The sequence below is a fragment of the Chaetura pelagica genome, unplaced genomic scaffold, assembly GCF_000747805.2.
Source record: "Chaetura pelagica isolate M959 unplaced genomic scaffold, ChaPel_1.0 scaffold216, whole genome shotgun sequence".
In the NCBI taxonomy this organism is placed as follows: domain Eukaryota; kingdom Metazoa; phylum Chordata; class Aves; order Apodiformes; family Apodidae; genus Chaetura; species Chaetura pelagica.
The window spans coordinates 206,234-218,394 of NW_009953597.1; positions in this window are offsets into that span (position 1 = coordinate 206,234).

Genomic DNA, 12,161 nt, shown 5'->3' on the forward strand with positions numbered 1-12,161 from the left:
CATCTGCATTATGCAGCATTCAAACCTAGCAAGAAAGAAAACATCAACACCATAATGAGTAATGTTTAGTAAGAATTTTAAATAATATTACAGCACACCAAGGGTCTGTTAACTCTAGCATAATAATGTAGTAGTTTACTTAAACTAGCTATTTGCAATTACAACAGCAACAAGAAAGTGATGTATTAACTAGACACATGCAGGTCTCTCCTGCTGTACAAACGTCTGTAGTGCCAGAAGAGAGATTAAGCTTCAATTGAGCTTTCATGGAATCAGTGGGACCTTCCACCGTCTTTAGTGGGAGTTGCAATAAACACTTAATGAAGAGAGAATATTTTTTTTTTTAATCCAGTGAGGTCTGCATTTTGGATTAAGTTAGAATCCTAATGACTAGGTTCGTATACCAGCTTCTAAATTACCTCAGACTACACAGGAAAGTCAAGGATAAACGATACCCAATTCATGATGACATATCCGAATTCACTAAAATAAGAAAGTCACAGATCTCATACACTGTCCATTTCACACATTTAAAGAATATTCCTTGTGTCCTTCTTGTTTGGAAAGCACAATCTTACAACCTGAAGGCTGAATGAAAGCTTAGGTGTGCAACTGAAAGTAGATTTTCTTGGAGAAAGAAGAAATGTTTCTACCGTATATTTGTTTAATACATTGGTATTAAATATATAATAGCAAAATACTGAAATAGGGAAAAGTTATTGCTGCAAGTTAGAATGGTAGCAATGAATTTAATACGAATTTTTATAAATAGATTTGCATGTTAAATGAGACCTACAAGATCAGAAACATCAGGAAATCAACAGATTCCAGACACCACTAGAATTCCTCACTGGGCAGTTAAGTGTGTGAGATTAATATTTGTAGCTGCCAGGCAAGAAATGGAAATTATGTTAATTTTGAAAGATGGGAATCACAGAATCACAGAATCCTAGGGGTTGGAAAGGATCTTGAAAGATCATCTAGTCCAACCCCCCTGCCAGGCAGGGTCATCTAGAGTACATCACAGAGGAACTTGTCAAGTTGGGTTTTGAATGTCTTCAGTGAAGGAGACTCCACAACCTCTCTGGGCAGCCTGTTCCAGTGCTCTGTCACTCTCACAGTAAAGTGATATCTTCCTGATATTCACATGGAACCTTCTGTGCTCCAGTTTGCATCCATGGCCCCTTGTCCTATCACTGGACATCACTGAAAAAAGCCTGGCTCCATTGTCCTGACACTCACCCTTTACACATTTGTAAACATTGATGAGATTACTCCTCAGTCTCCTCTTCTTCAAGGCAAGGAGACCCAGCTCCCTCAGCCTTTCCTCATAAGGGAGATGAATGGTATTTATCTACCAGAAAGCTTCCAAAGGAGCAGTCTGTTGCAATGGTAGAACCATTTATTCATAAGACCTGTGATGTCAACAAAGTTCAGAGCCCTGTTAGGTCACATTAGCATGGTTACCTTTCTCAGAACGCAAGGATCACCCATCCTGTTTAATTCCAGATATCAATTTTCCCAGGTAATAGCTTTGTGATTTGTCAGTTGGCCATGATCATCATGCACTGGCCCTAAGAATTATCAGGATTTCACTCAGTGATGATGGATATGTAAACATCTCTGAGATGAAGCAAAGGTAGTGTTTGATCAGAAAGGTAGAAAGAAGTAACAACAGTAATGGCAAAAATGGGCTTCTGTCAAGGAAATGCCACGTATTGCCATAAATGTCCTCTCTGGAAATGATCTTGTACTTCAAATACGTGTGAATAAAATCCTACTCATGTTGTGCTTTCATTCCAAGGAACAGAAACTATTTGGCTTACAATGGAGTAAAAGGGAATCTTCCAAGAGGAAAACTGAAAACAGTATCCTAGTTTAAATACTGTCATGCTAGTTTGGGCTGTGGCGGTGATGGGACACATCTGGTCTGTTAGACTTTCTGATACAATTGGGGAACCTGAAAATGCATGTCTAATATTAATACTAAAAGGCTATTGAGGCCTTTGCAAACTGCAACTGAATACTTTGCTGAGCTAAATTTCACAGACTCTCTCTGAGGTCCAGTGAGAGAAATGTTTTTCTTTAAAAGCAGAAGAAGCTGATCTGAGATGTAAAATCACTGTTCAGGTATTGGCATTGGCTACATTCTACTCCCAACTTGTAAAATTACCACTCCTCACACAGGACTGCTCAAAAGAAGACAGAGTTTATTATGCAGACCATTCCTGCAGGGAAGCAGCAACATTTCCAAGAAGGACAGGGGAACTTTCTCAGCTCAAAGCCCTGCCATTGTTGTTCATACACACTTGGCTCACTGGAGACCAACATACACACGAAGCATTGAATTTTTTTTCAAAGTTCAGCATATGATTGATTTGTTTACTTCAGTTCAGCTCAGATGGGTTACTTGAGATATGATACTTGAAGTAAAAGTAGTCCACAGTGTGGAAGGACTATGGATGAAATAGATGAATAAAAACACTCAGTAAATTAAAGTAACTGAAAGCAATAGAAGGGGCATGAAAACTCTCACTTCAAAAATAGTTTTCACATTTCTGAGCAGCTTTGTGATTAATGTGATGTTAGTTTTTGAAAGGAGACCTCAAGCACTATGAACTTGCAAGTCACTACTAAACAAGTAAGTAGAAACCAAGAAATAAGTGAATTAATGGGCATTAGGATTAAAAAAATTACTACTTCGGAATTCTGCCTTACGAATGTATTAGTCTTTGAAGAGGCCAAGCATGTAGGTAAAGATTGGTGGACAGGCATACTCTGGTTGGACTTCCAAAAGGCTTTTGACAATGTCCTTCACCAACAGCTTCTTGAGAATTTCAGAAGTCATAGCATAAGGTCTTTGTAGAAGCAAGCAATCAATTAAAAGACAAAAAAAAAAAAAAAATCTCAGGAGAAATTTGGTATTTGTTTATTAAAAAGCAATTAGCTTCTCATAATGGGATAGGTCCCTGCTGGAGTTCTGCTGGGGTCTGTGATAGAATATTTTCTGGGACCTGCACTATTTCATAAAAGAGAATTACATGGAAAAAGGAGTGAGCCATGAGGAGTAGATGTCTGCTATTGCTAACTATCACAGATGTAAGGACTGTGGCTGACTATGTAGGAGCTGCAAAAAAACCCAAACCAAACCAAAAACAAACAAACAAACAAAAAAACCACGACAACAAAAAAAAAAAACCCTGAGGAAAAAAACCCGGTAACTTGACCATAATTTGACGAAAAATGGTACCATAATGGTGGCTATCCCTAATTTAGAAGCATGTTGTCTCCCTGGAAGCAGATTCCTTCTATATGGAAGCATTTGTGATAGGAATTTTTTCTTCCCTCATTTGTTTAGAACTACATAATCCATGACCATGCCTGGCTAATGTGCCTTTTATAGTCTCATCTCCATCATACACCATTATGTAATCCACAAGAATTTCCACAACAAGCTATTCTGGCAGGCTTTCATGGCATAGCTTTGATACTCTTCTGGACTTGCCAACATTTCATTCCAAAGAGTTTTTTATTCTGCAAATATCAATCAAATTGGGTCCAGCACGTGGCCAAATAATCACTTACTGTCTTAAGCTATATATCTCTGGCAAGCAGAATTCTGCTTGACCATAATTCTTCCTGTGTTTGGCAGGTGATACAAAGAGCACCACAGTTCTTGCCGTATGATTTATTTACATCCATGGTTGACATACGTATCTCCCTACTTTGTGATTTTACAAGTAAGCATTTGGAGAGGAAGAGACAAATAAACTGGTCCATCACAGATCCACAGAGCATAGCTGCAAAACATGCAAAGACAATACTAGAAATACTTTGCTTGACAAAGTCTAGACAATTATTTATGACACTGTACAAAGCAGTGGGGAGGTTACCTACAAGCTAGCCATCTCGTCTGTTCAACGCAAACAGATGTTGAACAAAACACAGCAACTGGAACGACCTATCTTCCCCTTGAGTGGGAAGCCTATCTTCTAATAGGAAACCAGAAGCTACAGAAAAGTGAAGGCTGGATGAAAATGTGCTGGAAAAACAGGTGAGACACTTAAGTACAAGAACAGATACTGGCCACGACTAAATACAGTCTGTAAGTTGGAAGTAACAAGTAACTAAGCCACTTTTAATACTAGCTAGTTTTAGACTTGTTTAAAACTGAGGCAAAAAAATCCACTTATGAATACCTTAAGGTATGTAACAGCAATCACTGATGATCCAGTTTGATTCAATATCCTTGTGATTTTACTGTTTATTTTACTTCGAAAATTAAAAATTGTATCTATCTTCAAGTACTATTTGATTAACAGTCCCCTTGAAATTCTTGAAGTAGGGCACAAAATTAAACCATGGAATAGTAGGTCAAAACTATGTAAGTAACACTGGTACATCTATTTATTACAGCAGACCACCAAATGGCTACCTGCCAGTGTTCCTCTAGAAATTGTTTTGGTCAATATTTCAACTACTGACCTGAATATCAGCATAGGAAAGACACCTATTAACATACATGCAGAGAGAATCTACAAGCATGCTGGGGGACAGGAACAGAACTAAAATAGCCCTGAAACTGTGAATCAAAGTCTGAAAGAACAGGGCAAGATTCAGCAAAGAAATATGCAAAGTACTATACCTAATCAATAATAATTTACTGGACCAATCCAGATTGGAGAACAACAGGCTAGGAATTTAGCAGAACCAGTTTGTGAACCACAGCAGGTTACAAGCTGAACTAAGTAAAAAATGTCATACGGGTACAAGATAGACAAACACCATCATAGTCAACATAAATAGGACCACTGTCCTCAAGACAACTTAAAGAATCCTTATGCTGTGCTCAGATGTATGACTCTAGCAGATCCTTGATCAAGAAGGTGAGGATCACTTAGAAAGATCAAACAGCAAGACTGATCAGTGAAAGGCCAACTGACGTGAAACAAGGGAGAGGACTGGGCTTTGATGAAAAAAGATACAAGAGGGTGGCAGGCAGAGTGGAACGCTGCAACTTTTCTGATGTTGCTACTATTTATACCCATACATAAGAAACACAGCTTTGAACTGCAAGACAGATACAGCTTAGACTTTACCAGGACAAAGATGATAACAAGCCACTGGGACTGACCATGCCCTGACGCTGTGGAGCTTCCTTACTGAAAACTTTTGAAAACTGGTTAGGTATCTGCCAGGAAAGACATGGGTATATCTGATCCTCCTAAGGGCACTGCAATGGACAAGCTGACATGTAGAGATGTTCCCCCTGCCTTTCATTTCTACAAATGTCCGCCATTGTCAGCCACTGGTCACATCACACCAGGCATGACCACAGTTATACCAGAGCTATGACACAACACTGATTCACCTCAATATGTTTTATTTATATTTCTTCTGTTTCTTCCATTTTATTATAGCTTTGTCCACTACTTCACATATTTTGTTTGAGAGGAGCAGCTCCCACAAACATTGCCATCTCTAAGTTGGGCTTGCAACTAATTTTTATTCTTAAAAGTATAATTTAGTGTGTGTTTGCCCAAGGGCTTTAAATAAAAAAAGAATCATCACATAATTTGTAACTTGACTACTATGCTGTTAAACAAGATTCTCATCTTCCCTCATTTTGTAACAACATACAGAGACTATTAGATTGCCTCTATCACCAGAACCCAGTTGGCACACCCTTTTCTTTATCCAGCTTCTAATGAAAACTTACATTTAGTAGTAGTAAGCCCTGCTCTTTCTCCATCCTCCCTCTCATTTTTAGCCACAGAGACAAGTGAACTACTGCTAAGTATGAAGCAAGTAGCCATGGCATACCTTTGTATTCTCCAATATTCTCCAATGGTTTTCTGGTTTTGTGGCATGTGAGCATTTGACAGAATGTTGTTTCAGTGCTGACATTTTCCAACGATCTTTCTATGTGGTGGTTATACTCTACCACTCCCTAAATGTACTAATTTATTTTCCTTGGTGTATCTGTAACCACAGCACATCTGCATGTGTATGCAGCTTAGAATAGACCCAGGTTTGACTATTTTAATACCATAGCACTGGTACTTGCATTTCCAACACTAGGGACTTTGTTGTAATTTTCCCAGGTATAAAATTTTAGTCAGAGTATACTCTCTTTCAGTGCTCTGATCACACAAGCTCTTAAAGGGCATGACTCTTCTACTAACTGTCCATATCATCATTCCAGGGTAGCTGAACTTCTCTGCACACAGTTACACTATCCTTCTTTTTTGAGTCATCCATGTAAGGTGGTGGAGATTATGACAGTAAACTCCTTCCTTGGCTAAAGACAACAACCTTACTTCAGGCTCTTTATCTTACAATAAGCTCTCTTTTCTCTTAACAGAATCTTTGTTTTCTAGTTACCCAATTTCAGCTACTTAGTTTGCAAAATCTCCTTTTGACTACCATCAGGAACAGATTTGGAAAATGGAAAAGAGCCATTTCTCCCATTCTTTCTGATCAATTGATCTTGTTACACAACATCTTCTCTGTGCCATCATTGGGACTTCAGGTTTGAAAGGAACTAATATTTATTAACCCTTTGTGTGGTTTGCTGGCTTTAAATTGATAAACTCCTGATAAAATAGAAAACTTTTTTTTGGCAATTTACATCACCATTTGCATTAAGTAAAAAACCCACATTTGTGTATCTGTATGTGTATTTGTATATAGTGACTCCTGGGCCACGTCTCAAGCTTAGCACGCCTAGGTGTCTTTTGGCAAACAGTGTGTATTCCTTTGCAGGAAGAAAATTGGAGAGTAAAGGTAGTCTATAACTTGCCAAGGGTGGGGAGTAGGCCACACTAAACCCTGAAAGAGATCAGAAAAGAAAAATTACTGAAAGAATACAATTAGGACAGGAAAGATGTGATCTGGAACAGTGCTGACCCAACCTTGGCCCCTACCTAGAATTAAGAAAGAAAAAGGAATAGGAAGATCTAAAGTTTACTCCTATACTAATTAATGCAGCATTTCTCTCCCTTCTTGGAGCCTCAGATAAGGTATTTTTATCTCTTCCATTCTTCCAATACCTTTGCAGTATCAGCTGTTTTTCTCCTGCACCTTCAAATCAAGTTCCCTACCTGAATAAGAAGCTCCTTGCACCTGATGACAACAATCAGAAACTGATGATGCGCCACCTTCTGTAAGAGCACAAACCTAGAAAACCTTCCTTATTTTGAAGCCCACATATTTCAAAATAAAATAAACTCACATGCCCAGAGTCAGTTACTGGAGCTCCTCCTTTCTCCATATAAACAAAGAAGTGAGGGGAAAAAAACCTACGTCAGTGTCTTAAGAGTGCAAAAGTCTTCAGCATCAGATCCCAGAGTAACACTCCCAGCTTCTCAGATGCTTCACAAGTCACCTCTCAATAAGCTAGTGTTCCTTTCTCCAGTCTATTGAGAATATTTTAGCACCAAATAATTAATTTGTATCCAGTGAGAAGCTGTGTTTACAACAAATGATGAATCAAGATGACATATCAGGATATCTTTACTTTCATGGCTCTTTCAAAAGAAAGTTTCCTTCTTTCAATGTATAGTTAGACATCTTCACACTACCAACACAATCATATTTGTGCCAATTATACAAAATGCTACAGACTATATATGTTTAACACCCAACAGTTGCCAACAGTGAAAGAAACTTTCCCTGAAGTCAGTGACACATACTTTGTTCTAAAAGAAAGGTCTTCTCAGTGCAGCCACTGCAAGATAAAAGGGTAAAATACACCACTGAGAAGCTCTTGTAGACTATGTTATATCCCAAGTTGCTCCCTCCAGTGCTTAACTTAGAAAAAATCCTTGGCTGCTTTGCATTATACTACCTTATCACAGTCCCAGAGAGCTTCACACCACTTTCTTAAAAGACTCATGCAAAAAGAACAGAGGCAATTTTTTTTTTATTTTTTTTTTTTTAACATTTGGAGAATACCTAGTTGAGTCTTGAAATACCTCTTCAGTCCATTTTCTTATGACAAGGATTTGCTTGCTAAATAAGCTACTAAATGCAGTTTAGTAGGCCAAAAATGTCTGCAATATGAGGGAAAAGAAAAAAAAAAAATGAACTCTGCATTTCAGTGCTGGTATTACAGGTTTGTGCTAGTTTTAAGGCCCAATGAAAACACAGGAGACATTGGGCTGATTGTTTTCTAGCTTATACTGATGCTTCACTGTATTTGCTCCATTGTCTTTAACAAAGCTGTGGTTATGTGACAGAAATGAGATTATCAGTAACCAAGAACTCAAATCTGAAGTTACGTGACAGGCCTTTAACAGGCATTAAATGAAGGCCTGTCAATTTCAGTGTCAGCTCAAGTGGGCCCTGCTGTCCAAATCATAAGCTCCAAACGGGTGGCACTAGCTGCAGCAGCCAAAAGCACTGATTTTCTAAAGGCTAATCTGCTCACTTGTGTCAGTCAGGGTATCTACAGCCTCTGGTTTTGTGACAGGTAACCTTTGTTGAGTCCTGTGGGGAAGAGGGTTTTCCAACAGAAACTAAGTAACAGTTGACGAAACGATAGGTCTAAGTTGCTGCTAAATGCTTTTCCGAGCCATAGATGAAGACGATTAATGGCAGTTTCACTAGATTCACTGCAAAAATTCATGTGTCTCTGAAGAATAAGCTTCTATGTCTATCTGACTTGTATATCAACTTCACAGTGGTATTGGCAAGGAAATCCAGGATAAATGAGAAGTATGTCAGCACAATTTGTAGGAAATGAAGCAGAATATGTAGCCTGGAGAAATACAGTGTAAAACAGGATCCTTTCTCTGTTGTGCTGTGTCTCCCAAGAATTAATAGAAAACCCTTCTTTTCAATAAGTGAGATGTTAAAGCTTCAAATTTATGTAACAAGAGATGGCGATCACAGAAGTTTGAAAGCAACAGAGTTTACTAGAAGCTGTGAGTTGCAGGAACTCTCAAGTGCTCACCAACAGGTAACCTAAAGGCCTCTATTAACATATGGCTTTTTTTGCCATCTGACTGACTTGTCCAGTCATTCAGATAGGTTTTGTGGCTTTCCTGTCAACAGCATGGCTATGAAAATAGACTTAGGAGGTATTTCAAGACTCGACTGAATATTCTCCAAATCACACAAGCATCAAAAAAGGGAAAGCTAATTCTGGCTGTTACCAGGAATGCACCAAATAACAAAAACTGGGAGAAGGGATGCTGTCCAGTATTTCTGATTCACAGGCTTCCTGGGTCTACCATCTTGTCTCCATTGATAAACTTACATATCTCTCAAGGCCAGTTTTCCACAAGCACAAGCCAAATATTGCCTAATGTTAACTGTTTCACTCCTAACCTACCCTAATGGCTCTCTCTTCCATAGCACCCTGCATCTCCTCATGGCTCGTAAGATCTTCAGAACACACCTGTTTTCCACTAGTCTGTTCACCTCTAATTGTGCAATTAACTGTTGTCAGAACAATTCTAGTTTGTAACTTTGCAACTGTATGTATTTCACTTTCCACTTTTTCATACAGAGTTTCACTACCCCTTGTCTTGAATATTTAAATTCCATTATTTTTCTGAGTCATTTGTAATGACTCAGTTCTTTAGGCCAGCCATAGTGGGATCTGGATTTAGCTTTTTACACTTTCTTCTTAAAGATGAGCTCACAAATTTAATTTAACCAAATATATTATGTTTAATGCATAGCACTGTGTTTTAAATAATCTATTTCAGATTATTGCGGATGTTTTTTTCATAAGATTTGTAATTATCCTTTTAAAGCAGAAGCAAACAGCTTAGCTCTGGCACTTTCAGCGTTAATATTTCAGCTTACGTAGAAAAAAATATTATCTGCAGAAAAAAGTTTAATTGCCTAGCCATAGCTGCTACAATATATAGACATTAAGCTTGTGAAGTCCTGCCTCTAACAGAGAATTTTGCTTACTGGTTAACTCTTTCAGAGTTTTGATAGTATATTCACTAGGTAAGAGAATGTCTTTCAACACCTCACACCAAATACAGATTTTTAATTGCTTGCAATTGCCTCTCAATAATAAACAGTAGATTCTTGCACCATTCTCAAATGCCTTTGCACTTCCTCTTTCTTTGTGCCAAGTATCTCCTGCTTTGCCAAATCTATGCAAAAACCTGTAACAAGCAAACCAATCAGTCCAGACTTCCGGATTCTCTTTCTGTACTTCTTTTACACATCTTTATCAAGTGATACAGTGTACAAAGACTGATCAATATGCTTCAGAGCAAATGATGCACATATTTAAATACATACAGTTATAGAATTATTTTACATAGGCTTTGAACACTACAGACGTTTTAAGCTACGTGTGGCCAGACCACAGCCATTTGGATTATTTTATGAACTCTGAATTCTCAAATTAGAAATTCTATCTAGTGGACCAGAACAGTCTGATGCAAGTAGTATAATCATTAGGAGGGAATAAAAGAACAGACATTAGACTGACCACCAACATAGTAACGAACATGATGTCAAAGGCCATTTGCAGATGATTTTGCAAGAAAATACCAGAAATTTAACACTGGCCATCATAAAAAGATACCCATGAAAGGAAACTCTAAGCAAGACTGTGCAAATGCACTACAGTTCTTAGGGCATGTAACTGTAATGGTAGAGCACTGAGCTCTTGGTTGGCACAGCGCAGTGCCATGTATCACCCAGTTACTCCAGTCTCAAAGACTTACAGGAAGTTCTATGGAATTTCTTGACATGTGCCCAGTGCCTGCATTTTTTTCTTAAAGGCTGGTTGGAGCCAGAAGATGAAGAATCACCCATCAGCCTAGTTCACATTATTACTGAAGTTTTCTTTCTCATGCACCCAGCATTTAACATTCTCATATTCGTCTCCTACTTGCACTTTACCTATCTGCCTAACTAACTGTATTGCCTCCCTTTCTTTTTATCTGCATATCTAGTAATGTATTTTCCAGTTTTTCATTATTTACACTGTTTTCTCTCATTTCTATCTGTATACCTGATCAGTAATGTATCTATTATGAATATCTTATAGGTGTATACATGGCACTTTCATTGACACATAAGAAGCAATAGTAGGTTACTACATTCTTTCCTGTAATTCAACATAAGGTTTGGATGTGTAAGGTATAAAAAAGCAGCCAGCTGGCCTGACAAAAGGGGAAGACATGCCTACTCTAACAGACTATTGCTTATTTTGGCACTATAAAGGCCAAGATAAAAGATAGGAATACTGAGAAACACCTTGAGCAAAAGACATGTTTAAGACAAAAAACTTTGCACTTCAGTTCCTAAACGGTAGTTTCAAGCTGGGGGCTCAGTTTTGACATGACAGCTTCCTTTCAAATTTTTTAGTCTTCAAATGGGAATAACATTGCCTACCACCCAAGTGCTCCAAAAGGGAAACAGGTACTTAGTTTTCCTAAGTAACTGCATTTTTACCCATCAAGTTTTGTGCTACCTCGATGCCCAGCTTTTCTTATGTAAATTATTTATCTTAATAGACAGCTCTTATTGAGCCTTGCAGTGATTCGGAATGGTTGAGACGTGCACTTCCAACTTGACTTCAGTCCATGACGCAGTTCAGGCACGGGAATTGATTCTACAACATAAAAATCGCATCTTACTTTGATCTGGCTGATGTAAAAGGCCTGCTGTGCAAACCCAGCCGCGGTTTTGTGAACTGGGGGTATAAGATGAAGCCTTCTGTACCTGCAAATGTTCGTTTCTAAACTCTAAATTCGTGTAGTGCAAACTACAGTCTAGAAAGACTTGGATCTTCACACCCGAGTGCACAATGGAATTATTTTTTAGGCACTCACCTTGCTAAACCCTACATATGCAACTTGCATTTTGAGGACTATTGTCAGGAAATCCTAAGACACTGGACACAAACTGTCAGAAAAAAAAAGTGTTGTTTGGACGTTTTAAACAGTCATTGTACCTAGCTGCAGCAGCAGGGGATGTTTCAGTGTGATGGGATCCAGTGAGAATTAGGTGTTTATCACTTGCAGTTCCTGAACCGGACTGGATCCAAGAATTTTCTCACGGGATGCTCTCTTGATCTAGCCAGTCCAGATGTTTTCTAGCGAAACATCTGCGGGCAGCGCCGAGCTCAGGTGCTGCCCAACCGGCCTGGTACGAGCCGGGAAAGCTCTGCCGCCAGCGCC